At 51.3% G+C, this 27,418-nt stretch overlaps 1 protein-coding gene across 1 annotated transcript in view; it reads left to right on the top strand.

Moving 5' to 3' along the window:
• Window positions 1-22,995: 22,995 nt before the first annotated feature.
• Window positions 22,996-27,418, top strand: part of slc36a1 (solute carrier family 36 member 1) — a 63,119-nt gene continuing 58,696 nt past the window's right edge. The window contains exon 1 of the mRNA XM_038796112.1: window positions 22,996-23,231. The gene's annotated coding sequence lies outside the window, so the exon portion shown is untranslated. The remainder of the gene's footprint in view (window positions 23,232-27,418) is intronic.

Raw genomic sequence — 27,418 nt, 5'->3', positions numbered from 1 at the left:
AGCAACCCCCCCCCCCGATAACTTTGCTGACCTACCGCACGATAGTTTGCTTAGGAATCACTTCCTTACCGCGCCTCGCCCGGATTTAACGGATCGGCCTATTGAAAATCCAGATCTCATTTTTTATGTTGATGGCAGTTCCTCCATTTCTCTCACTGGTATCCCACAGTCGGGATATGCCGTTGTAACAGACACTGAAATTCGGGAAGCAGCTGCCTTCCAGACCCATGTCTTGAGCGTGTATTTTGGCCGCAGATAAAAGTGCAAACGTTTACACCGATTCTAGGTATGCCTTTGGCGTGACCCACGATTTTGGCTGCCTCTGGCAACAACGAGGCTTTCTCACCTTTGCAGGAGCTCCCATTCAAAACGCTCTTTGGGTTAAAAATCTCCTCGATGCTGTTCAACTTCCTCGTCAATTGGCAATTATTAAATGTGCTGCGCACACGAAGGGGGACACTCCTGTTCAATTAGGGAATGCCCATACTGATTCAGCTGCTAAGGTGGCGGCTGCATCAGCCTCTTTGATTGTTCCCAATGGGGCTAATCAGGCTCTAAATCAGGTACCTGCATTAAGGACAAAGGGCATGCCAGAGATAACTGTGGTTCAAAATTTACTCTGATTCTGAGTGCGCACTATGGAAGTCAATGGGGTGTTCGCACGCCTTGACACGGGACTTCTGGCTTACTCCAGTTGGTCAAGTTTGTATTCTGGATTCTTTATTGCCGGTACTTATTGATTATTTGCATTCTTGTACCTATCTTGGCAAGGAGGGAATGGTACAGCTACTCCTAAAAACTTTGTGGCACCCAGATTTGAATACAGCAGCGCAAACGCGGCTGGATCGATGCCTCATTTGCATGAAAAATAATAAGGGTAAAGGCATTAAATGCCCTCCAGGAACCACTCCCTTACCAGATGGCCCTTTTGCCTGTATACAGCTTGATTTTATTGAATTACCAAAAGTACAGTGCTATAAATATTGTTTAGTAATAATCGATGTGTTTAGTAAATGGATTGAAGTCTTCCCCACCATGAATTGTACTGCACATACGGTGGTGAAGTTGTTGTTAACGGAAGTTATTCCTGTTTTGGGGTACCCAAAATGGTGAGCTCAGATAATGGACCACATTTTGTGGCTCGGATCAACACTGAATTATGCGAAGTGCTCGTAATTAAACAGCAACTGCACTGCGCGTATCACCCGCAAGCAGCAGGAATTGTGGAAAGAACCAATGGGACTTTAAAAGAAAAATTATCTAAATTGACTGAAGAAACTGGGTTAAATTGGCACTGTTTCACATGTGGGTGACTCCATATTCGCGGACCGGACTGTCAGCTGCAGAGATAGTCTATGGTCGGCCAATGAGGACTCCCTGGGATGCCCATAAAAATCCCCTGGAGGGAGTAGACCTCCATGTGATGGGGGAACAGATGTAGAACTATTTGAAGCAAGTAACACTTTCTCTGAAGTTTCTCCACTCACAGGTGAAACAGGCACCTCTCCCAGTAACAGCAGGGACAGCCATCCCTCGATACCCAGTGATCGAACCCGGAGACTATGTATTGGTGAAGAACTGAAATAGAAAGAAACTAGGACAACGCTGGAGCGGACCTTTTCTAGTACTACTAACTACACCGACTTCCGTCAAGCTTGAAGGATGTTCAAGTTGGATACATCTATCCGATTGCAAGAAGATAGTCTCCAACTCAGACGCGAACACAGGATGAAGATCTTTATTATAGTTTTTGGAGTCTCTGGAATATTTGGCCTTAATGGCCACTCGGTAGTAAAAAAACGAATTACTCGTGAACTGCATGCCAAAACCTATTTATATATGTCATATCTTTATGCGGAAAAATTGAATGTAAGCAAGTGTCGAGTTTGTACCCACATCCCCATCCATTCGAGGGAAAGAATACCTCTCCAATCCCCCCCTTTCATATCACAGAGACAGTTGAATGGGTTTTACAACAAAATCAAACAGGGATCAGGAGAGATATGGAAATATAGAGATCTGCTGGCTATGACATGACTAGATTTTCGGCTTGGTATCAGCCTGCTTTTAATCATGCCTTCACTCCACCCTCCCTCACCATCCACTCGAATGATGTTCAAAGTTCCATGTGTTTTAATAAATCAGGGAAAGGAAAGTTGATGGGGCAAAGTAGGTGCAACCTTACAGTTGACTGGCAAGGACCGGTACCAGGCATATCCAACAAGGGCATGTTTAACTGTGATTGGTCCAGGGTATGGAATATAACCTCTAATAGTTCCTGGGGACAGACATCCCCAAACCCCTGAATGACATTTGCTGATGATTTTACGGCCTATAATGGAACATATTTCATATGCGGCACTAAAGCATACCCGTGGCTCCCTATTGATTGGACAGGATCCTACTTTCTGGGATATGTCGTACCCCAAATGTGTCACTGATGCACGATCAATTGGACAAAGATTAGAGTTGGATACAACTGAGGCTTTATTGCTCTAAGATGTGTGGCCTCCCACGCAGCTGGCGAAATGGCTGCTGAATGAGGACATGCATATTTATACTCCGCCTACTGGGCGGAGCCAGCAGGCAGGGACTACCGGCGAACCTGTAGTACAGGTCCTACATTACATCAGCTAATACAGGTGTAACAGTGGTTTACCACAGTCACCTACCCTCCCTTAAGCACTACCCATCGCGAGCCAAAAGGACTATTACTAAAACAGAACAGTTCTTCATGATGGCCTGTCCATTGTGTGGAACGGGCAAGCCGGCCAACGAACTGATCCACATGGCCTCAGCATTGGAACAACTGGCAAACGTAACAGCAGCAGAAGCCAGGGAAACTGGACAGGCACTGGCCGAGGTCTCAGCTGAGCTGGTGGCTGTCCAGACCGTGGCATTACAAAATCGGCTGGCTTTGGATTATCTGTTAGCCTCGCAGGGAGGAACGTGCGCTCTTGTAGGTCAGGAGTGCTGTACTTATATACCAGATGGCTCTGAAAATATCACTAGCCTGGCCGACCACATTAAGAGATAGGCCGATCAAACTCAAGAGATTGGCAGTGAATTTCACAACTATAACCCGTCAGTTTGGTTAGGATGGTGGGTCATGGGTTATTTGATTGGATCTTTAAGGCCTTCATGCTACTACCACTACTGCTACTAGGGATAGGATTGCTTGGTTGCTTGTGTAAATGCATTTTCAATCGAGTCATGGATATACCTATTTAACTAGTTGTCATGATATGACAAAAGGAGGGAATGTGATGTTGTATGAATTAAGTAATGGCATGATGGGAAAACTGGTCAACTACTTGGTACAATGCAAGAAAAGCTGACCTTGCCATTCCAAGATGCCAGACCCCTGTAAGACCTGATTGGACTGACTGCATAACTTAAAGAATGAAAAAGATCAGAGAAGGTCAGGCTATTCCAAAATGCCTGACCTCTGTAAATTCTGATAAGGTTAACTCATCATGACCCAGGGCTGTATGAGTAAGACAAGATAAGGTCAGGGAAGAAGGAGTAACCAACCTTTTCATGTTCTATCAAAGGACAAGATAATGGTATGAGTGATGAGACAAAGAGTCCTAGAAGGTCAGCAGGTTGTGCCTGTTTTATGACATTGCTTATGTTTCTACCTCTGATTGAATTCCTGACTAAGCTGTCGTCACGCAATCTTGATAATGATAATGCATAAATACTGAACTGATTTTCTGTGTAAGCGCGGACTTGAAGAGGAATCAGCAGTTGGTAACAACTGCTCTCTGAACTCAAGTTACACCCATTACTGCATGCAGTCTTTTCGTAAATAAAGACTAGTTATTTTGTCATAATGAACTTTGTTGAGTCTTTCTACCACAGTCAAGAAGCAGGAAAAATATTGACCTCTACATGGCGCCATTAGCCAAGTCCTCAGTGGGTACCCCTTATCCCCAAAGTGCAAACCAGCCATTCTGGGGTGGGCCTCGAAGAGGCCGCAGATGTCTGACTGCCCCAGGCTGGAGCTGTCGTGCTCAATCCCTGGAAGTGTGCACACACGTACATGATCCTCATATTGTGGTCACATACGAGCTGTATGTTCAGGGAGTAGAACCCCTTCCTATTGATGTGAGGCACTCCCAGCAGGCCTGGTGTGTGCAAGGCAACATGTGTGTGGCCTATCAGCCCCTGGACCTGGGGCATTCCGACGATGGCGGAGAATCCTGATGTATTTTCCGCCCAGGCAAACAGAGCATCCGTGTGGGCTGTGGCCTGAGAGATGCCACGCAGATCCCCACTCGAGCCCTGGAATGATCCAGAGGCATAGAAATTCAGGGATGCGGTGATGTCGACGGCCACAGAGAGTGGGTAACCTCCTTCTCACGTGGTGCCAAGTTCGCAAGGACATGGCACAGGTGTCACACCGTCTCATTGTTGAGGCAGAGCCTCTTGTGGCATATGCTATCCACCTTGTTCAAACGACCAGCAATGTAGTACACCCTGGGCCGTTGCAGGATTCCTCCCCCTCCCCGCCCCAAATCATGTCTCATCCTGGCCTGATGGGTGGGTCGCCAAGTCCTCAGAGTGTGGGGCGGGGTCCAGCACATGGGCCGCTGCCTCGAGTCTTTGCAGACTGATGCTGCCATCGTCTCTGGCGTCTGGCCACCCGGCCGACCAGCAGCACCATTAGGGCCTGTTCTGTGGGGTGCAAAATGCCGTCCATATCGTTCAATATCTGTAAGGAATTGGAAGAGGGTTTTAGACTGACAAACAGCGGAGCTTCTCACTCCAGGGTCCTCCATTCTCCCATTGATTCCCCCCCTCCTCCACACCTGGAATGCTCTGCCCCTGCACACCTGGCCACAGTGAACTCCCCTCGACGAGCCCCAGACCCTGTACCCCTGATATCCGCACATACCTTCACCTGGACCGAGCACTAGTCCCGTTGCAATAGCGCCCACCCACCCTCCGGTCATAGACAAGTCCCCAGTGCTAGGGTCCATCCCCTGGGTGTTTGGATCTCGTCTCCTACTTGTGTAGTGTTATCTCCCGCAGTGTTCAAGCATAGTGTCCATGCATCACAGTCTGATTGGGATGCTAGGCATTGACTCCCACATAGCCGCCCATGCACAGGAATCCACTTGGGATGTGCAAAGTGCTCATTTAACCATGATAGCTTAGGGATAGCGCGGTGGCACAGTGGTTAGCACTGCTGCCTCACGACACCGAGGTCCAGGTTCGATCCCAGCCCTGGGTCACTGTCCGTGTGAAGTTTGCACATTCTTCCCGTGCTTGTGTGGGTTTCACCCCCACAACCCAAAGATGTGCAGGGTAGGTGGATTGGCCATGCTAAATTGCCCCTTAATTGGAAAAAATGAATTGGGTAAATTTAGAAAAAAAACACAAAAGCCATGATAGCTAATTTAGCCTTCAGCCACATGATCAGAGGCCTCCGCAGTTGGTGGGGGTGTAGCCATGCTGGCCACGCAAAATGGACACAGAGCCAAACTAAAATGGAAGACAGCAGGGAAAGCCTGTTTAGTGAGAACAGACAGCCTGCTCTCAACTAATTAGCATTTTGCAAGCAGCAAACCAGTTTTCTGGCCAGGTGCAGATCTCCAAGCCAAAGGTGTTAATGGCAAAGCGCTTAACATTCTGATGAGGCAGCCCAGATCCAGGCACACACAATGGCAACATTTCCATCTCAATGTAGCACTTAATTGGTGGAGCAGACAGGATGGCACCAGAGTAACGAATATCGAAACCACCCCCCAACATCGAGGGAAGCCCCCGCATTGGAGGATTTCGAAGGTAGCCGTTTGGAAACGTTCCAATCGGTACCGAAAGGTAGAGCCCGCCTAGAAGGGGGCAAGGACATTAGAGAGGGGTATAAAAGCAAATCCCCCACAGAGCCCGGTCTGTTAAACTCGTGCTCCGGCTCTGACTGACATCTTGCATCCTGACTCCAGCCGTTGAGCACCAGCCGCCGAAACCGTAAGTTCAACGCTCGCTACGCGATCCAAGCCCACTAGACTCCCAAGTACCAGAACGCTTGCTGAAGGCTGCAGTACAAGACCAGGACGAAGGCCTCGTTCTCTGACCTTGCCTGTTCCTGTTAGATAAGTATTCTGTTCACTTAAGTTTAGTTATAGCTTAGTCTCTTAGTGTGTGCATGAGTATTTATTATAACTGTATAATAAATGTTGATCGTTTGAACCTTACTAATCGGTGTATCGTCTTTATTACTTTGAACTTGACCTTGGAATACTTGTGACGTTGCCTATACGGCAACTGGCGACTCCAGAGCTAAATAATTACATAGAACAGAGCCTAGTAGTGTTAAGCACACGTCGAACTCGGAGGCGTGTTAATACACTCCAATAAACGCGTTTTACAACCACAGTAAAACGTGCAACATTTAGTGGCGACTCTGGTGGGATACTGTTGTAAGTGGAAACACCACAGTGTCCAGGACCCTGAAATTTGAATTAGAACTCCAAATTGCAGAGAAAGAAAGAGATCACAAGTATTCAAGGTGTTCAAAATAATAAGCGTAATTCGGAAGTGTGTTTAGTGCATGCGTACTAACAGGGCTGTAAGGTAAAACTGAAAGCTTTTTGTTGCGACAAACTTTCGGTAGTTTTGTGATCGGAAAATAGCGTAAGCCGTACCCTTTTCTCGAAACACCACCCCAGCAACCCCCTGTTCCAAATTATACAAAGAGAGTCAGAGGAAATGGCCATGCAGGCAATGGAACGTCTGATGGATCCAGCAAAGTTTGTGGTCGCAGCGACCAGCAGCAGTAGCAGAGTAGGCCAGTGTCCCACGTGGGAGCTGGAACTCCGCAAATATTTACAAGGAAAGGGATGGCCCCTTTGGAAAGAGTTTTGTGCAAATGAGGAGACAGGTCCCGGGAGTATAGGTCATACTTGGTGGGAGAACCTCTCTCAAATACACAAAAAGAACCTAGGTAAAGCACGCAAGCCGATGGCGATTGTGTCCTGCTTGGCACAGTTGCGAGGCGCAGAGGAGGTCATCAGGACGCTCCGGACAGATTTAGAAGAGAGGAATAGGATGAGTAAGGTCGATGTCAGGGACATCGAGAAAGAAAACCTGGAATTAAAAGGGAAGTTGGCAGAGAAGGATAGAGAGGTGGATGATGCCAAGAGGGCTCACCAGTCTTGTCTAGCTCATCTGAACAGTTCCCAGACCCAGTATGAGAAAGCCTATCAGGACGTGCAACGTGCCGTTCTGATAAGACAGGAATCGGAAAAGCAGGTGGAGGCATTGCAGAGGCAATGTTCTGATCTCAAAGCAGCTTTGAGAGCACTCCATGCTGCAACGACCGAACAAAGACAAAGCACAGTTGACCACGCGAAATGCAGGAAACAGATTGCGGAACTGCAATCTCTGCTTTCGGTGCAGAATGGCTTCCAAAGCACCTTTGGAGCACAGTTAGATGGAGAAAACGCCCCAGATTGGCAGGAATTAAGTGAGACAGCGCAGCGTTATGTTCAGGGAACATGTGCGCCCGCAGCTCAGCAGAAACGACAGGCACCCCAACCCCCCACAGCTCAGACCATAACCGCACCCATGAATCCCGTAACCACGCAGAGAAAAGCCGAATCCGAAGGCGCCCCAGACATAACCTACACCACCCCTTTAACAGTAACCCAGCTAAGGGACGCTTGTGAAAAGATCACTCCGTTCCTCCCCACCGCAGACCCCCACCAGTTTTTCGCTAAAGTAAAGCAGCAGGCTACCATGTACGGCCTGGATGAGAGAGAGCAGGTTAAGCTCACCGTGCTGAGTTTAGACCAGAGTGTAGTAGCAGCCCTCCCCGACCCACAGAACGTGGCAGGAGGCAGCCTAGAGGAGATGCACACCGCCATTTTAGATGCCATAGGGTACAATAGAGGTGACCCCGTAGAAGGATTGAATAAGTGCAGGCAGAAAAGATCCGAACACCCCACAGCATTCGCAGGAAGGCTGTGGATTCATTTCAGCGCAGTTTTCGGACAGCTAGATAGAGCGCATTTAACCCGCGAAAACATGGTTAAGTGGACGCGCACAATTATCTCACACGCAACAGAAGCAGGACAGAGCGCTTGCAATAGCTATGACCCCTCAGAAGAGGCCAATAACGAAAAATGGGTCCTGAAAAGATTGTCCCGCGCTTGGGAGCAATCGCTTCAGGCAAAAGGCAAAGTTAGATCCCCAGAAGAGGCTCAGGCTGCTGCAGATATCCAAGCAGTCAGAGAGCACCAGAAGCCCGCATGGGTAAATGAAGGCAAGAGCAGCCCACAACAGAAAGGACAGGAATGCTATAACTGTGGACAGTTAGGGCATTGGGCAAAAGAGTGCAATGCACCCCAGCGATCTCAGAGAGGCCAGCAGACAGGCACTCTGAACCGCAATAAGTCAAAACCGATCCATAATGTTACAGTACAGTCAGGACCCACCAATGTGGACGAGACGAACTGACGGTGTTCGGGCTCCCCCACTTGGGTCTGTGACACACTATGGGACTCATCAGGGAGGCCCGTAGTCACAGCGAAAGTCAAAGGGAAGCCCATAGAGTTACTGTGGGACACAGGAGGATCCCGCACCACCATTAACTCCACGACCACGGCACACTCAGACACGTGGCCGACCACCTCCACCATTACACTTAGCGGGTTCACCGGACATCGCAGCAGGGGCACATTACAGCACCCATAGCAATTCAACTAGGGAACATTAGCACAAGGCACCCCGTAGTTCTAGTAAATCTTCCCCGGACAGCAGAGCACATCCTGGGGATAGATTTTATGAACGCTCATAGCTTGTCGTTCGACCCAGTGAACCAGTGTGTCTGGCGAATGGCTAGAGCAGACAGAGCACCAGCCACCCTCACAGTAGGAGACTACGCTAATCGGATTAGCGCAGTGGGAGAGTACTCATTCGACCTGACTACACTCCACACCGACAGACAAATTAAGGCCCTACTAAATAAACACAGGACAGCATTTGCAAGTCACCGTCATGACTGTGGCAGAATGACTGGACAAGTTCATGTTACCGGACAGGACCCCCGACCGCAAAAGCAATATAGATTTCCCCTCGAGGCAGAGGTGGAAATAGAAAAGGTTATAGGTAGCTTGTTGGACCAAGGTGTACTGAGAACGGTAGCCTCCACCAACAATGCCCCTGTTTGGCCAGTGAGGAAGCCCGATGGATCATGGCGTCTGACCATCGATTATCGGGAACTCAACAAAGTAACCCCCGCAGTAGCCCCAACGGTAGCTACTAGTCCCGAGACCATGCTCAAGCAGGGTCTCAACGCCAAGTACTTCACGGTATTGGATATCAGTAACGGATTCTGGTCCATACCATTGGCAAAAGCGTGCCAATACAAATTCGCATTCACTTTTAAAACTCAGCAGTACACGTGGACATGCCTCCCACAAGGATTCCACAATTCACCCTCCATTTTCCACCGACAGCTGGCAAGTGGATTAGAAAAATTTTCCCGACCCGAATGTCTGGTACAGTATGTAGACGACCTACTACTGCAGACAGACACAAAGGCAGAGCACATTTCGCTTCTGGCCGAACTCCTGGAACTCTTGACTGAAATTGGCTGTAAAGTTAACCCGAAAAAGGCCCAGATTTTGGCAGATAAAGTGATGTATTTGGGAACAGTCATCACGCACGGCAAACGCGAGATCGAATTCAAAAGAATTGATTCGATCGTCAAATTGCCCCTTCCCCAGAATGTTTCAGCCCTCCGGTCGTTTTTAGGACTGGTTGGTTATTGTCGGAACCACATCGACGGATTCGCGACAAAAGCCGCCCCACTTTCAGACCTCCTTAAGAAAGGAGCCCCCTGGGAATGGCTTCCGCAGCATACAGAGGCTGTGGAGGAGTTAAAACGAGCCCTTAGTGCAGCACCCGCGCTGCTAGTCCCAGACCCACTTTCCCCTTTCGCAATAGAGGTAGCGAGCACCGATCTGACCCTCTCGGCCGTGTTGCTTCAGGAACGGCACGAGCAGCTAAGACCAGTGGCTTATGCCTCCCGACTGTTAGACCCGGTTGAACAAGGATTTTCAGCCTGTGAGAGGCACCTCCTTGCTGTCTTCTGGGCAGTACAGTACTTTTCATACATAACCGGACTAAACCCCATCACCATTCTAACCGAACATACACCCACACAGCTACTACTAGACGGTCGACTGAAGGACGGTTCAGTTAGCCAGATTAGGGCAGCTAGGTGGACCCTAGTTTTACAAGGACGGGACATTACAGTAAAACGGACATGCACACACACATATTTAGCAGACAACCTCCAATACCCCGGACAGCCCCATGACTGTGAAATTGTAGCTCCCCTGCATAACACAGGACCCTTTTTAGCCAAAACACCCCCCAGGAAGATAGGGAACCCAAAACAAAGCCCCCAGCCCACAGACACGTGTGGACCCTTGAGGATTTATGTAGACGGTTCCTCCACAGTTTTAAATGGTGAGCGTATCACAGGATGCGGCATCTATGTAGAGGACGCGCAGGGGCGCGCTCTCGAAGAGATAGCTCTTAAGTTACCAGGTCACTTAGGCGCGCAGGCAGCAGAGCTAGCAGCCATAGCGTATATAGTGGACCACCCCGATTCTTTCCCCAGCCCAGCAGACATATATTCAGACAGCTTATATGTCTGCAATAGCCTAACAGATTTTCTGCCCCAGTGGAGGACACGAGGTTTTGTATCCGCAGACGGAAAACCCCTTCCATCAGCCCCCTTACTCCAGCATATCCTAGAGAAAGCGAAGGACAGGACCTTCGGCATTATAAAAGTTCGCAGCCACCATAGGTCATCACCCCCTGGGAATGTAAAAGCCGGCGCGTTGGCTAAGGCAGGTTCCAGGAGAGGACACTTATGGACCCCCCCAGCTAGCGCACCAGCTAGCGCCCCTGTGAGCGCAGTACAAGTCTCACAAACAGAGGTTAAAGATCTCGTAGCAGCACAGAAACAGGACGGAGACCTCAGGGAGGTTTTCAAGGGAAACTTTGTGCCTGCGTACGAACACTTTAAACACACACTGACCACACATGAGGGTGTGATCATTAAGGATCAACTTTATGTGGTCCCGAAGCAGGACAGGAATCAGATGATTGCCTTGTTCCATGACGGACACGGGCATCAGGGAATTGATACAACAACGAGGCACCTCAGGCAACTCTGTTGGTGGCCTAATCTCAGGACTGATGTCACACACTACATTGAGAATTGCCTGATTTGTGCTCAGAATAACCCGGAGAGGTATTCTAAGAAGGCACAACTTCGGCATACTCGCCCAGTTAACGGCCCTTGGACAAACCTCCAGATCGATTTTATAGGTCCATTGCCCCCTTGTAGGAATGGCTATAAATACGTTCTGGTGGTCATCGACACCTTTACCAAATGGGTAGAGGCATTTCCCTCACGAACAAACACAGCTAAGACAGCTGCAAAGATCCTGACCCACCACATCTTCACGAGATGGGGTTTACCCCGAAGTATCGATTCGGACCAGGGATCTCACTTTACAGGACGGGTCATGAGGAACGTCCTGACAATATTCGGCATAAAACAAAACTTCCATATTGCGTATCATCCACAGTCCAGCGGGATTGTGGAGCGCATGAATCGGACCCTAAAAACGACCCTCAGGAAAATGGTTCAACAGAACAATTCCACATGGGATTCAGTGCTCCCATTTGCACTTATGTTCATAAGGAACACTGTCTCCACATCGACAGGATACACACCACACACACTCATGACCGGACGCCCTATGAAAGGTACAGAATTCCTTTTAGGACTGGACATGACAAGCCCCGAAGTGACGGCCCTCACACATGAAAAGGCAGTTAAAGATCTAGTTGAGACTGTGAGGTCTGCACAGATCGCAGCCGCAGTCCAGCTAGGGAAACGCCGACAGCAACGTACTGCCTGTTTCAATAAGACCGTACACACCACAGAATTCCAGGTTGGGCAACAGGTAATGTTATCTGTTTATAACCCCAGCAGTTTTTTGGCTCCAAAATATTCCGGTCCCTACTCAATTTCGGACAAAATTAGCCCCTCCGTTTACAGGATCAAATATCCTAATGGGAAGACCGCGTGGTTCCATATAAACCAGTTAAAGGCATATGGAACACAGGCCAACCATGCTCACCATGTCCTGCTGGATGCAGCAGAACACTTCACCCCGCCCACCAGAGACACTTTTCCACCATCCCCCTCACAGACCAGTTCATCCACGGACTCGCCCACGACTCCGCCCACAGACCACTACAGACCACGCCCCGACACGCCCACAAGCTGCCACAGCAGAGACAGCAGGACTGACACTGACTCTGAAGACAGCGACAGCACACAGCCATACAGCCCACACTGCACCAACTACGACCCCGACTCCATTGACCCCATGGAAGTCACTTACCTTAAAAACCCAGAACCACCACCCGACCCCGACTACCCCGACAACACACTCGACACTACACAATGGCACAGGGACAATTCCTACAGACTTGTCCGCAATGATGAAAGTGACCCCCGGTCACACAATTCCAAAGTTTCATGCCTGATCCACACAAGGGTGTGGGATCCGGGAGAGCAGGACGACGCAATGTCTGAATCCCGACACGGCAACCCCTTTGTGACCCTGTTCACAGAGGCAGAATCAAAGTGAGGTGTCCAGATGATGTAAAATAGGAATCGTTTGAGGGAAACGATGTCCTTTCTGATGGAACCTGCACGTATGTTTGTCTTCGTTTTATGTTTGTTTGTCTCAGGATTGTACATTGTTCAGCTGGAGGATGGACATCTTCTTTTCAGCTGAAAAGATTGTGACCACCTCACATACACGTTAGTTTGTCCGCAGATACTTTTGAGAACTTCGGTTTGATTGGAGATCTTTTCCAAAGTTGTAAGGCCACACGCCAAATAGTTTATCTGCAGATATCTCTGAGAACTTCAGTGATGTCCTCAGTTGGAGCATCTTGGCTCCCTTGGTTTTTTAGGTGCCCCTCTATTCGGCGAAATAGAGGCTGCAAGTCATGGTCAACACATTCGTACCCGTTTCTTTCCAGGTTACTCAGGCAGTGGACAAACGGCACTGAGGACCCGCCCTGTCTGAGAACCAACCCTTGGTCAGCCAAGCTCGGGTACGGCACAGCACGCCCTACCCGGGGATCCCATCCAACTCGTACCCGTCGCGGCCCATACGCAACTCATTCGGATGTTTGTTTCAAAGTTTGTTTTCATTTTAAGTTAGGTAGCCCTTCGGCCGCCATCCCACATGCTATTTACATCCGGGAACATTCGGATGGTAAATCAGCAAAGCCTGCGAGACGGCTCGCAGAAGGAAGGATTGTTAGGTGTATGCTGGTCTTTAAATTCGCTTTTTGAAAAAAAAAATGAGGGGAGTCACAGGGTGTGACTTAGCCAGTCATTTTAAAGGGTCAATTGGGTTTTGAAAGACAGATGCACTAACAAGTAAAGGTCTTAAACTGTGTATTGACAGATACTGTGCTTGATCCCAAAGGTTTCAAAGGACGAGACAGAGGTCGAAGCCAGGATTGTCAATACCGGAGGAAGGAGGAAGAGAAAGAAGAACAGCAAAATGATGGAAGCCCACTTATTACTGTTTAATGTCATATGTATATGTGTGGAAACAAGACACGTTTCCCCCACAACCCCCACCGTAAATGTTTCAATTACAGCAAACCCCCAGTGCTCAGCTCTGATCAGCGAGGTTCAGACCTGGTGCACTAAATTCATGACGTGGTACTCCATGTCCTATATAATCGAATCACTGTTGGTGATCGCGATCCTCATCATACTAGTGCAGACCCTCAGGTTGAGGAAATGGAAGAGGAGAGCCTCTCGTTCCAGCACCTCACCCATCTATAGAGTTCAATCCCCCATCTTCGGATTCCACCAAACCCCTCAACCCCTCACTGATTACAACACTCTGTAAATAAAATTCAGCCATGTATTATATTGTTCCATACTCGACTGCCGAGTTGGGAAGTGTGATGTTGTGGTGTGAATGGTTAAGATTTTAGAGTGATGAAATGTTAAGTTAAGGTTAAGGTTAATAGTGATAGGTAGAGGTTCCCAGTTGTAGTAATGCATGTCCCTTTGACATAGGGCCAAGTAGAAATGTTAGTTAAAAAATTTTTTCTCTTCTTCCCATAGTTTAAGAATAGAGTAGAACAGGAACTGGCAAGAGGTCAGAACACAAGGAAGGCAAAGTACATAGGTGATCCTTCACAATAGTATGATTGTGAGGATCACAAGGAGGGAATGTAGCCATGCTGGCCACGCAAAATGGACACAGAGCCAAACTAAAATGGAAGACAGCAGGGAAAGCCTGTTTAGTGAGAACAGACAGCCTGCTCTCAACTAATTAGCATTTTGCAAGCAGCAAACCAGTTTTCTGGCCAGGTGCAGATCTCCAAGCCAAAGGTGTTAATGGCAAAGCGCTTAACATTCTGATGAGGCAGCCCAGATCCAGGCACACACAATGGCAACATTTCCATCTCAATGTAGCACTTAATTGGTGGAGCAGACAGGATGGCACCAGAGTAACGAATATCGAAACCACCCCCCAACATCGAGGGAAGCCCCCGCATTGGAGGATTTCGAAGGTAGCCGTTTGGAAACGTTCCAATCGGTACCGAAAGGTAGAGCCCGCCTAGAAGGGGGCAAGGACATTAGAGAGGGGTATAAAAGCAAATCCCCCACAGAGCCCGGTCTGTTAAACTCGTGCTCCGGCTCTGACTGACATCTTGCATCCTGACTCCAGCCGTTGAGCACCAGCCGCCGAAACCATAAGTTCAACGCTCGCTACGCGATCCAAGCCCACTAGACTCCCAAGTACCAGAACGCTTGCTGAAGGCTGCAGTACAAGACCAGGACGAAGGCCTCGTTCTCTGACCTTGCCTGTTCCTGTTAGATAAGTATTCTGTTCACTTAAGTTTAGTTATAGCTTAGTCTCTTAGTGTGTGCATGAGTATTTATTATAACTGTATAATAAATATTGATCGTTTGAACCTTACTAATCGGTGTATCGTCTTTATTACTTTGAACTTGACCTTGGAATACTTGTGACGTTGCCTATACGGCAACTGGCGACTCCAGAGCTAAATAATTACATAGAACAGAGCCTAGTAGTGTTAAGCACACGTCGAACTCGGAGGCGTGTTAATACACTCCAATAAACGCGTTTTACAACCACAGTAAAACGTGCAACATTATATTGGGTAAATTTAGAAAAAAAACACAAAAGCCATGATAGCTAATTTAGCCTCCAGCCACATGATCAGAGGCCTCCGCAGTTGGTGGGGGGTGGTTAGTGAGGCAGACAGGCAGGGACAAGGATTGCCCCCGGAACAGATACACAAGGTCCAGGCGTTGGCATGGCGGAGCTGCGCATTGTTGACCCCCAGCGGACCATCCTTCCCCCTCCCAACACTAACTCCCACCCCCATGGTGGCCCAGCCCAGCCAAGGGTGCCCCCACTCCCCGCTGAGCACTGTAGTGGCAAGCACAGTGACCCCAGGCTCTTAGTCTGTGAGCGAAGATGGCAACTCACCTTCACGGCTGCCCACAGAAGCCCTTCAGCAAGGTTCACATTTTTAAGAAGGAGTACTAATCGGCGTGACCACCTGCTGATTGACGAGAGGCTGTTGGATATGGAGTGGCTCCCATTCATTGTATGGAAATAAGGTTTAAGTGGTGATAATTGGTTTCTCGCCGCGCTACAGTGGAATCCTGATTTCGCCAATGGGGAGCAGGCCGGTTGCATCGCAAACTTTTTGGCACCTGGTGCGGTTCTCATTTTTGTCCTCCCCACTATTCACCAGACTCATTGCATTCTCGCTCGAGCAAAACAAGGCCAGAGAATGGAGAGTGTTGAAGAGGCTTGGGGCGGTCTTCTCCGGTCTGCCAGCAGCATTTCCCGACCCGGCGCGCCTTCACCAGCAGGTGGATTCTCCAATCCCGCAGCCAGTCAATGGGGATTCATAGAATTTCATAGAATTTACAGTGCAGAAGGAGGCCATTCAGCCCATCGAGTCTGCACCGGCTCTTGGAAAGAGCACCCTACCCAAGGTCAACAACTCCACCTGATCCCCATAACCCAGTAACCCCACCCAACACTAAGGGCAATTTTGGACACTAAGGGCAATTTATCATGGCCAATCCACCTAACCAGCACATATTTGGACTGTGGGAGGAAACCGGAGCACCCGGAAGAAACCCACGCACACACGGGGAGGATGTGCAGACTCCGCACAGGCAGTGACCCAAGCCGGAATCGAACCTGGGACCCTGGAGCTGTGAAGCGATTGTGCTATCCACAATGCTACCGTGCTGCCTTCAAGTCTGCACCGGCCCTTGAAAGAACATCCTACTTAAGCCCACGCCTCCACCCTATCCAAGTAATCTAGTAACCCCACCTAACCATTTTGGACATTAAGGCCAATTTTTTAGAATGGCCAATCCACCTAACCTGCACGTCTTTGGACTGTGGGAGGAAATCGGAGCACCCGGTGGAAACCCATGCAGACACGGGGAGAACGTGCAGACTCCGCAGACATTGACCCAAGCCAGGATCAAACCTGGGACCCTGGAGCTGTGAAGCAACAGTGCTAACCACTGTGCTACCGTGCTGCCCAAACAAAAGGATGACGACGACGAACTGGATCAGATGACAAGACTGGATGTCATAGCCCCATAGATGAGGTCAGAGAGTGGGTTTCATCGATGGTATCGGCAGTAAAGGAAGATGGCATAGTCAGGATTTTCAACGACCCAGTTCATCCAATGGTAGACCAGTAGTTATTGCATCAAGGGCCCTCACTGACACTGAAAATTATTACACCCAGATCGAAAGAAACCTCTTGCCGGAGTCTTCACTTGTCAGAAATTTCATGACTTCATCTACCAGCCACTCATAATTATTCTCAAAAAGCCTCTTCATATTGCGCTAGCATGTCTGCAGTGCATGATGCTCAAGCTACAATGCTGCAACCTCAGTGTCATCTACAGGCGCTGTAAGGAGTTGCACCTTGCTGAGCCCCTCTCTGAGTTACCTACCCGCCACTGACCAGGCAGATCATGAGGAAGAAATTGACATCATGATGATTCGAGTACTGCTGTCCCATAGAATTGACAAGTTCAAGGCTACTTGACAGGTGGAGTTCACATGCAGGCATCTCCATGATGTCATTATGAAAGGCTAGACTGAGTCATCAAAGGAGATTCCCCACGAGCTCCAAACATTCTTCACTATGAGGAGTTACTGATGCAAGACAGACTGATGCTGCATGGCCAGAGGTTCATTATCCCCACTTTGCAGCAGAAATAGTATACCCAGCAACTCCATCAAGGGCACAAGGAGTTGGAAGCAACAAGATTTACATCAAAGAAATCCTTATACTGGCCCTCTATGTATGGACATAGGGGGAAGTGTCCAGATATGCACCATGCAACATGCTCAAACCTCATCAAACCAAAGAACCACTGCACCTACATGAGCAGAAAAACTACTGTCTACCAGCAAGACTGTACATCGGCTGCAGCACTCAAGGGCTACTTTTTATGAGTACGGGAAGGCGGCCAGTTGTCTTCCAGCTCATACCTCAAACAGCTCCCCGTAAGATCCCCGATACTTAATCCGGGTGGCAATTTTGATTCCGTCCCTCGCAGGTCAATGCAGTTTTTAAGTCCTGTTACAGTGACCAGTAATAATTAGAGCCCCCCTCAGACAAGTGGGTCATGTCTGATTTTCTGGACAGTACGCCCATCTCAGCTGTCGGAAAGTAGAGAAGAGTTGGACTCTCCATTACGCTCCAACGAGACTTTGAAAGGTATTGGGCTGATGCAGGCTGGCAAGGTGCCTGGCCCAGATGGCTTTCCAACTGAATTTTATAAGAAGTTCTCGGACCATTAGAGATATGTTTAATGATTCCCCATCCAGAGGTTTGTTGCCTCCACCCCTTACTCAAGTCTCTGCTTCCTTGCTCCTTAAGAAGGACAAGGACCCGACCAAGTGTGGTACATACCGACCCATCTCACTTTTATTTATTTTTAAAAATAAATTTAGAGTACCACATTCGTTTTTTCAATTAAGGGCCAATTTAGCGTGGCCAATCCAGCTACCCTGCACATCTTTGGGTTGAGGTGAGACCCACGCAGACAAGGGGAGAATGTTCAAGCTCCACACGGACTGTGATCCGGGGCTGGGTTTGAACACAGGTCCTCACGCCATGAGTCAGCAGTGCTAACCACTGTGCACCATGCACAGGGAGGGGGGGAGGGAGAGGCTGGGAGGGGTGAGGTGAGAGGGTGGGGAGGTGAGAGGGTGGGGGAAGAGGGTGGGGAGGTGAGAGGGTGGGGGAAGAGGGTGGGGGGAAAGGGGGTGGGGGAATGGGGTGGGGGGGTGAGAGGGTGGGGGGTGAGAGGGTGGGGGGGTGCCAGTGACTGATAGAAATGAGGCTATGACAGGTGAGGACCTTGAGAGGATTGTTATCACTAAGGAGGTAGTGATGGGCAAGCTAATGGGGCTAAAGGTAGACAAGTCTCCTGGAGCTGATGGAATGCATCCCAGAGTGCTAAAAGAGATGGCTAGGGAAATTGCAGATGCACTAGTGATAATTTACCAAAATTCACTAGACTCTGGGGTGAACCCGGTGGATTGGAAATTAGCAAACGTGTCACCACTGTTTAAAAAGGGAGGTAGTCAGAGAGCGGGTAATTATAGGCCAGTGAGCTTAACTTCGGTAGTAGGGAAAGATGTTGGAATCTATCATCGAGGAAGAAATAGCGAGGCATCTGGATAGAAATTGTCCCATTGGGCAGACGCAGCATGGGTTCATAAAGGGCAGGTCGTGCCTAACTAATTTAGTGGAATTTTTTGAGGACATTACCAGTGCAGTAGATAACGGGGAGCCAATGGATGTGGTATATCTGGATTTCCAGAAAGCCTTTGACAAGGTACCACACAAAAGGTTGCTGCATAAGATAAAGATGCATGGCATTAAGGGAAAAGTAGTAGCAAGGGTAGAGGATTGGTTAATTAATAGAAAGCAAAGAGTGGGGATTAATGGGTGTTTCTCTGGTTGGCAATCAGTAGCTAGTGGTGTCCCTCAGGGATCAGTGTTGGGCACACAATTGTTCACAATTTACATAGATGATTTGGAGTTGGGGACCAAGGGCAATGTGTCCAAATTTGCAGACGACACTAAGATGAGTGGTAAAGCGAAAAGTGCCGAGGATACTGGAAGTCTGCAGAGGGATTTGGATAGGTTAAGTGAATGGGCTAGGGTCTGGCAGATGGAATACAATGTTGACAAATGTGAGGTTATCCATTTTGGTAGGAATAACAGCAAACAGGATTATTATTTAAATGACAAAATATTAAAGCATGCTGCTGTGCAGAGAGACCTGGGTGTGCTAGTGCATGAGTCGCAAAAAATTGGTTTACAAGTGCAACAGGTGATTAAGAAGGCAAATGGAATTTTGTCCTTCATTGATAGAGGGATGGAGTTTAAGACTAGGGAGGTTATGCTGCAATTGTATAAGGTGTTAGTGAGGCCACACCTGGAGTATTGTGTTCAGTTTTGGTCTCCATACTTGAGAAAGGACGTACTGTCACTGGAGGGTGTGCAGACGAGATTCACTCGGTTAATCCCAGAGCTGAAGGGGTTGGATGACGAGGAGAGGTTGAGTAGACTGGGACTGTACTCGTTGGAATTTAGAAGGATGAAGGGGGGATCTTATAGAAACATATAAAATTATGAAGGGGATAGGATAGATGCGGGCAGGTTGTTTCCACTGGCGGGTGAAAGCATTTCATTTCATTTTCAAGCAGAACTAGGCAGCACAGCCTCAAAATAAGGGGAAGTAGATTTAGGACTGAGTTTAGGAGGAACTTCTTCATCCAAAGGGTTGTGAATCTATGGAATTCCTTGCCCAGTGAAGCAGTTGAGAGGGTGGGGGGTTGAGAGGGTGGGGGGGTTGAGAGGGTGGGGGGTGAGAGGGTGGGGGGGATGAGAGGGAGAAGGGAGAGGGTGGAGGATGAGAGGGGGATGAGGTCGGGGCGAGAAGGGGGGTTGAGTGGGTGGGGAGGCGGTGAGAGAGAGGGGGTGTGAGGGGCGTGAAAGAGGAGAGGTGAAAGAGGGGTGAGCAGGTAGAGGATGGGGGGTGAGAGGGTAGGAGGGTGGCGGGTGAGAGCACCCGAGAGGGTAGGGGGGTGAGAGGGAGGGTGGGGTTGGTGAGAGGGTGTGGAGGGGGGGTGAGAGGGTGGGGTTGTGAGAGGGTGGGGGGTGAGAGGGTGGGGGGAAGGAGAGGGAGGGTGGGGGGGGGCGAGAGGGAGGGTGAGGGGGGCGAGTGGGAGGGTGGGGGGGGCGAGTGGGAGGGTGGGGGGGGGCTAGAGGGAGGGTGGGGGGGGCGAGAGGGAGGGTGGGGGGGGCGAGAGGGAGGGTGGGGGGGCGAGAGGGAGGGTGGGGGGCGAGAGGGAGGGTGTGAGGGTGAGAGGAGCGGTGATAGGGTGGGGGGGTGAGAGGAGCGGTGAGAGGGTGGGGGGGCGAGAGGGAGGATGGGGGGGCGAGAGGGAGGGTGGGGGGGACGAGAGGGAGGGTGGGGGGTCCAGAGGGAGGGTGGGGGGTCCAGAGGGAGGGTGGGGGGGGCCAGAGGGGGGTGGGGGCGGCGTGACGGGGAGCAGTGAGAAAGGGGGGGCGGTGAGGAAGGGGGGGAGGGCGGTGAGGAAGGGGGGTGCGGTGAGAAAGGAGGGGCGGGGTGAGAAGGGGGGGCAGTGAGAAGGGGGACGGTGAGGAAGGCGGGGCGGTGAGGAAGGGGGGCGGTGAGGAAGGGGGGGCGGTGAGGAAGGGGGGGCGGTGAGGAAGGGGGGGCGGTGAGGAAGGGGGGCGGTGAGGAAGGGGGGGCGGGTGAGGAAGGGGGGGGCGGTGAGGAAGGGGGGTGAGGAAGGGGGGACGGTGAGGAAGGGGGGACGGTGAGGAAGGGGGGACGGTGAGGAAGGGGGGACGGTGAGGAAGGGGGGACGGTGAGGAAGGGGGGACGGCGAGGAAGGGGGGACGGCGAGGAAGGGGGGGCAGGAGGCGGTGAGGAGGGGGGACGGTGAGGAAGGGGGGGCGGGTGAGGAAGGGGGGCGGTGAGGAAGGGGGGGCGGTGAGGAAGGGGGGAGCGGTGAGAAAGAGGGGGAGCGGTGAGAGGGGGAGCGAAGAGAGGGGGGCGACGAGGGGGGGGGCGGAGAGAGGGGGCCGGAGAGAAGGGGGGCGGCGAGGGGCTGTGAGAGGGGGGTTCGGTGAGAGGGGGGGTGGTGAGGGGGGCTGAGAGGGGGGGGCGGTGAGAGAGGGGGCGGTGAGGGTGGGGCGGAGGAGAGGGGGGGGCGGAGGAGAGGGGGGGCGGAGAGAGGGGGGGCAGAGAGAGGGGGGGCGGAGGGAGGGGGGGCGGAGGGAGGGGGGGCGGAGGGAGGGGGGGCGGAGAGAGGGGGGGTCGGTGAGAGGGGGGGTCGGTGAGAGGGGGGGTCGGTGAGGGGGGGGGCTGTGAGGGGGGGGGCGGGTGAGAGGGCGGGCGGTGAGGGGGGGGGTGCGGTGAGAGGGGGGCGCGCGGTGAGAGAGGGGTGCGCGGTGAGAGGGGGGGCGCGGGGAGGCGCGTTGAGGGGGGGGGGCGCGCGGTGAGAGGGGGGGCGCGGTGAGGGGGGGCGCGGTGAGGGGGGGGCGCGGTGAGATGGGGGTGCGGTGAGAGGGGGGTGAGAGGGGGGTCGGTGAGAGGGGGGGCGATGAGAGGGGGTGCGATGAGAGGGGGGCGTGGTGAGAGGGGGGGCGCGGTGAGAGGGGGGCGCGGTGAGAGGGGGGCGCGGTGAGAGGGGGGGCGCGGTGAGAGGGGGGGCGCGGAGAGAGGGGGGGCGCGGTGAGAGGCGGGGCGCGGTGAGAGGCGGGGCGCGGTGAGAGGCGGGGCGCGAGAGGCAGGGCGCGGTGAGAGGGGGGGCGCGGTGAGAGGGGGGGCGTGGTGAGAGGGGGGCGCGGTGAGAGGGGGGCGCGGTGAGAGGGGGGAGGCGCGGTGAGAGGGGGGAGGCGCGGTGAGAGGGGGGAGGCGCGGTGAGAGGGGGAGGCGCGGTGAGAGGGGGGGGGCGCGGTGAGAGGGGGGGGCGCGGTGAGAGGGGGGGGGCGCGGTGAGAGGGGGGGGCGCGGTGAGAGGGGGGGGGGGCGCGGTGAGGGGGGGGGGCGCGGTGAGGGGGGGGCGCGGTGAGAGGGGGGGGCGCGGTGAGAGGGGGGGGCGCGGTGAGAGGGGGGGGCGCGGTGAGAGGGGGGGGCGCGGTGAGAGGGGGGGGCGCGGTGAGAGGGGGGGGTGGCGCGGTGAGAGGGGGGGGTGGCGCGGTGAGAGGGGGGGGGTGGCGCGGTGAGAGGGGGTGGCGCGGGTGAGAGGGGGGGGCGCGGTGAGAGGGGGGGCGGTGAGAGGGGGGGCGGTGAGAGGGGGGGCGCGGTGAGAGGGGGGGGCGGTGAGAGGGGGGGGGCGCGGTGAGAGGGGGGGGCGCGGTGAGAGGGGGGGCGCGGTGAGAGGGGGGGGCGCGGTGAGGGGGGGGCGCGGTGAGAGGGGGGGGCGCGGTGAGAGGGGGGGGCGCGGTGAGAGGGGGTGGGGCGCGGTGAGAGGGGGGGGCGCGGTGAGAGGGGGGGGGCGCGGTGAGAGGGGGGGGCGTGCGGTGAGAGGGGGGGGCGCGGTGAGAGGGGGGGGGGGCGCGGTGAGAGGGGGGGGGCGCGGTGAGAGGGGGGGGGCGCGGTGAGAGGGGGGGGGGCGCGGTGAGAGGGGGGGGGCGCGGTGAGAGGAGGGGGGGGCGCGGTGAGAGGGGGGCGCGGTATTCCGGCGCTGACGGTTGACCCGTCTCTCTTCCCGCGCGCGCGCGCGCTCGCTCCCACATCCAGCTCGAGCGGAGTGTGTGCCCCCGGTCAGCTGATCAGCACGTGACAATGATCAGCACGTGACCCCGGTGCCGGCTGGGCCGCCCTCCAGCTGCGTCCTCGGGAATGAACAGAAAGTGAGAGAATCGGGGAGAACCGCAGGCACCGGCTCCGTTCCCAGCACGCTGTCGCCGAGCCCGGGCACCCCGCACCGGCTCCGGGAAGACTCGAGCCCCCTACCCGCACCAGCCTCGGGAGGGAGGAGACAGCCTCCCCCGAACCCTTCAGTCGGGGAAATCCAGGTGAGGAAATCGCGGCTGGCGGCTCTGCTGGAATGTTTCACATTGTGTCTGAGTAAGATGGGCAGACTGGGCCTGGCTGCTTTCCCGATTCTGGACATTGAGCACGGGGCCAGAGTGTCCCTCGGTCACCCTCAGTTCGTCCCAGTGTGAGGGCTGACTGTGTTTGGGTTTTAACCGTGGGCCCTGCAGTCCCCCCCCCCCCCCCCGAGTACAATAAGAGTTTTTCTAAAATTTAGGGTCCCCAATTTTTTTTCTCCAATTAAATTTTTTTTTAGAGTATCCAATTATTTGTTTTCCAATTAAGGGACAATTTAGCGTGGCTAATCCACCTACGCTGCACACCTTTGGGGATGTGGGAGCGAAACCCACGCAGACACGGGGCGAATGTGCAAACTCCACATGGATAGTGACCCGGGGTCGGGATCGAACCCGGGTCCTCCGCACCGTAGGCAGCAGTGCCACTGTGCTGCCTTTTGTTTCCAATTATGGGGCAATTTAGTGTGGCTAATCCAGCTACCCTGCACATCTTTGGGTTGTGGGGGTGAAACCCACGCAAACACGGGGAGAATGTGCAAACTCCACACAAACCCAGGTTCTCGGTGTTGTGAGGCAGCAGTGCTAATCGCTGTGCCACCGTGCTGCCTTGGAGTACAATAGACAAGGGCCTGCACCAGTAATGCTTTGACTTTAAAATTCTGTTTTTCTGTTCAAATCCTTCCATGCCTCAGCTTCTCCCTGTCTCTATAATTTTCTTCAGACTACAAACCCTCTTGAGTAATCGAGGTTTCTGTCACTAGCTTTTTCAGCATTCCTGTGAATTGCTCCATCGTCAGTCAGTGTCTCTGTGCTGGTAGGTGCTTAGAACGCAAGCTCTTGAATGTCTTCACCTGCTGGACTCTATTTTATCTTTTTAAAATAATCCTTAAAACTAATCACTGCCTGCCCCAATATCTGCTAATGGGGCTCGGTATCAGGTTTTGTTTGTTGCTGTCTTGTGAAGCGTTTATAGCTCTGTTAAACATGGCCTATAATTGTAAGCCGTTTTCTGGGAATTGTAAACAAAATGCTGGCAGGTCTCCCCAGCGTCAGTGGAGCGAGAAACTGTTTTGCCAGGGGAGCTTTTTATTCACCTGAGGGAAAGAAAAATAGAGCCAGATCTTAATTTGTACTATTTTTAACGGTAAATCAGATATTAAATTCAGGAGCAAAACCAGAAAATGCTGGACAATCTCAGATCTGACAGCATCTGTGGAGAGAGAACGGAGCTAACGTTTCGAGTCTGGATGACTCTTTTTAAGTAATCCAGATTTGAAAACATAGGTCAGTTCTCCACAAATTTCAGAATTTGCTGGTCAACACACGCAGTAGTTTGCAGCATTAATCTCTTGACTACACCTCTCATTTTGCTGACCTGTTGATTCTTGACTTTGCTGGCATTGGGTAAGAAAATTAAACCTGCAAGGGAAATATATAATTCCATGTGAAACTAGCTTTCTATTTTCTGAGCGAAGTAAGTAGAGCGTACTTGATTGGATTGTGAGATACTGATATTTGTGTATGTTAATTTTCAATTGGGAAATTGGTTCAAATGTAACCAAAGATACATAGAACCAACGTAGTATGCCTCAGAAGTTCTAACATGAATCAGCTTGTGTCTGGCTGCCCAAAGCCATTCGACCTATGCAGATCTATTTTTCCAGACCTCCTCAATTATCCTCCATTATGATGGACAATATTTTATTGAATTGCACTGTCAAGGATATTGTAACATCACTGGATTAATCCATTGAGAGGAGGCCTATTTCTTGTCAGAATTAATTTTATGATATATGGATGTTGCTAACCAAAGCTCATTACATCATACCTGGCCTTTAAGATATTGGCACATATTTTTAACAGTTGAGGGACACCTGCATATTCCTCTCTGAGGCACACACCATCGTGACTTGTAGCTAATATCACCACTTCTTTGCTGTCACTGAGCACTTGCCCAAAAGTCCCCAGCATCATAGATGCCAGCCTTCAATTCACTTCACGTGATATCAAGAAATGGATGAAGGCACACTGACAAGGCTATTGGTCCTAAAAATATTCCAGAAATTGTACTAAAGACTTGTGCTCCAAAACTGCTGCGTCCTGAGTCAAACTGTTCCAGTACAGCTGCAACATTGACATCTACCTGGCAGTGTAGAAAATTGCCCAGGCATGTCCCATACACAAAAAGCAGGGCAAATCCAATCTGGCCAATTACCGCTCGATCATCAGTAAAGTAATGAAAGGGGTCATCAAATTGCTATCAGTGGCACTTGCTTAGCAATAACCTGCTCACTGAAACCCAATTTGGGTTCTGTTGCTCCTGACCCCATTACATCCTTGGTTCAAAAATGGACAAAAAGGCTGAACTGCAACGGTGAGATGTGATTCACTTGCTGCCTTTGACATCAAGGCAGCATTTGACTGAGTTTGGCATCAAGAAACTGGAGCAAAACTGGAGTCAATAGGAATCAGGCGAAAGCCTGGTTGGAGTCATACCTAGCACAAATGAAGATGACTATGGTTGTTGGAGGTCAATCATCAGTCCCAGCACATCACTGCAAGAGTTCCTCAGGGTAGTGTCCTAGGCCCAGCCATCTTCAGCTATTTCACAGTGACCTTCCTTCCATCATAATGTCAGAAGTGGGGTTATTCGCTGTGAATGTTCAACATCATTCGCGATGACTTGGATGCTGAAACAGTTCATGTCCAAACGCAGCAAGACCTGAACAATATCCAGGCTTGGGCTGACGAGTGGCAAGTAACATCGCACAAGTGTGAAGCAATGACCATCTCCAGCAAGAGAGAATCCAACCATTTCCCCTAATGTTCAGTGGCATTACCATAGCGGAATCCCCCATCATCAACGTCCTGGGGGTTGGTTATCTTTAACCATTAACTGAACTGAACCAGCCATAGAAATACTGTGTCTGCAAGAGCGGACAGGAGACTGGGAAGTCTGCAGAGAGTAACTCGCCAGCTGACTCCCAAAAGCCTGTCCACAAGGCAGACGTATGATGGAATAGTCATCTCTGCCGGGATGAGTACAGCTCCAACAACACGCAATAAGCTTGACACCATCCAGGACAAAGCAACCCATTTTATTGGCATCCCATCCACCACTGATGCACAGTGGCAGAAGTGTGTTCCATCTGCAAGTTTCACTGCAGCAATTCACCAAGGATCCTTTGACAGCACCCTCCAAATCTACAACTTCTACTACTTTGAAGAATAAGGGCAGCAAATGCATCTCAGCACGCAAACGGGCAGGTTCCTTGCCACGTCACGCACCATCCTGATTGGAAATATGTCGCTGTTTTTCACTGCCATTGGCCATTGACTTTAAAGAGACCCAACTTATTGAGGAAGTATGGTATATATGATTTGATTTATTTGATTTGATTCATAGTACAGTGAAAAGTATTTTTCTGCAGCCAAGGGAACGTATATAGTAGACAAAAAAAATAATCGACAGAGTACATTGACAAATGGTAAATCGACAAACTGTGATTGGTTACAGTGCGGAACAAGGGGCCAAACAAAGCAAATACATTGGCAAGAGCAGCATAGGACGTCGTGAATAGTGTTTTTACGGGGAACAGATCAGTCCAAGGGAGAGTCATTGAGGAGTCTAGTAGCTGTGGAGAAGAAGCTGTTCCTATGTCTGGATGTGTGGGTCTTTAGACTTCTGTATTTTCCTGATGGAAGGGTCTGGAAGAAGGCAAAGCCTGGGTGGGAGGGGTCTCTGATAATTCTGTCTGTCTTCCTGAGGCAACGGGAGGTGTAGACAGAATCAAAGTGCAGGTGGCAAGCTTGTGATGCGTTGGGTTGAGTTCACCACACTCTGCAGTTTCTAGCGATCTTGGGCAGAGCAGTTGGCATACCAAGCTGTGATGTAGCAGATAAGATGCTCTCTACGGCACATCTGTAGAAGTTTGTGAGAGTCGATGCAGACATGCCAAATTTCTTTAGCTTCCGCAGGAAGTAGAGATGTTGCTGGGCTTTCTTGACTGTTGCATCAAGTGGTTGCAGCATGGTGAGTATGGAAGGCCATGGCTCGTCTTAAAATTAACGACAGGAAATCAGAGTCGATCTAGAATCTCCTTGAAAGGCAAGAATGTTGTAAAGGACAGACTGTTGGTAGGTGTGGAGGG

The sequence above is a fragment of the Scyliorhinus canicula genome, chromosome 4 (assembly GCF_902713615.1).
Source record: "Scyliorhinus canicula chromosome 4, sScyCan1.1, whole genome shotgun sequence".
NCBI classification, from domain to species: domain Eukaryota; kingdom Metazoa; phylum Chordata; class Chondrichthyes; order Carcharhiniformes; family Scyliorhinidae; genus Scyliorhinus; species Scyliorhinus canicula.
Note: the sequence above shows the minus strand (reverse complement) of the source record. Positions and strands in the feature narration are given on the sequence as shown.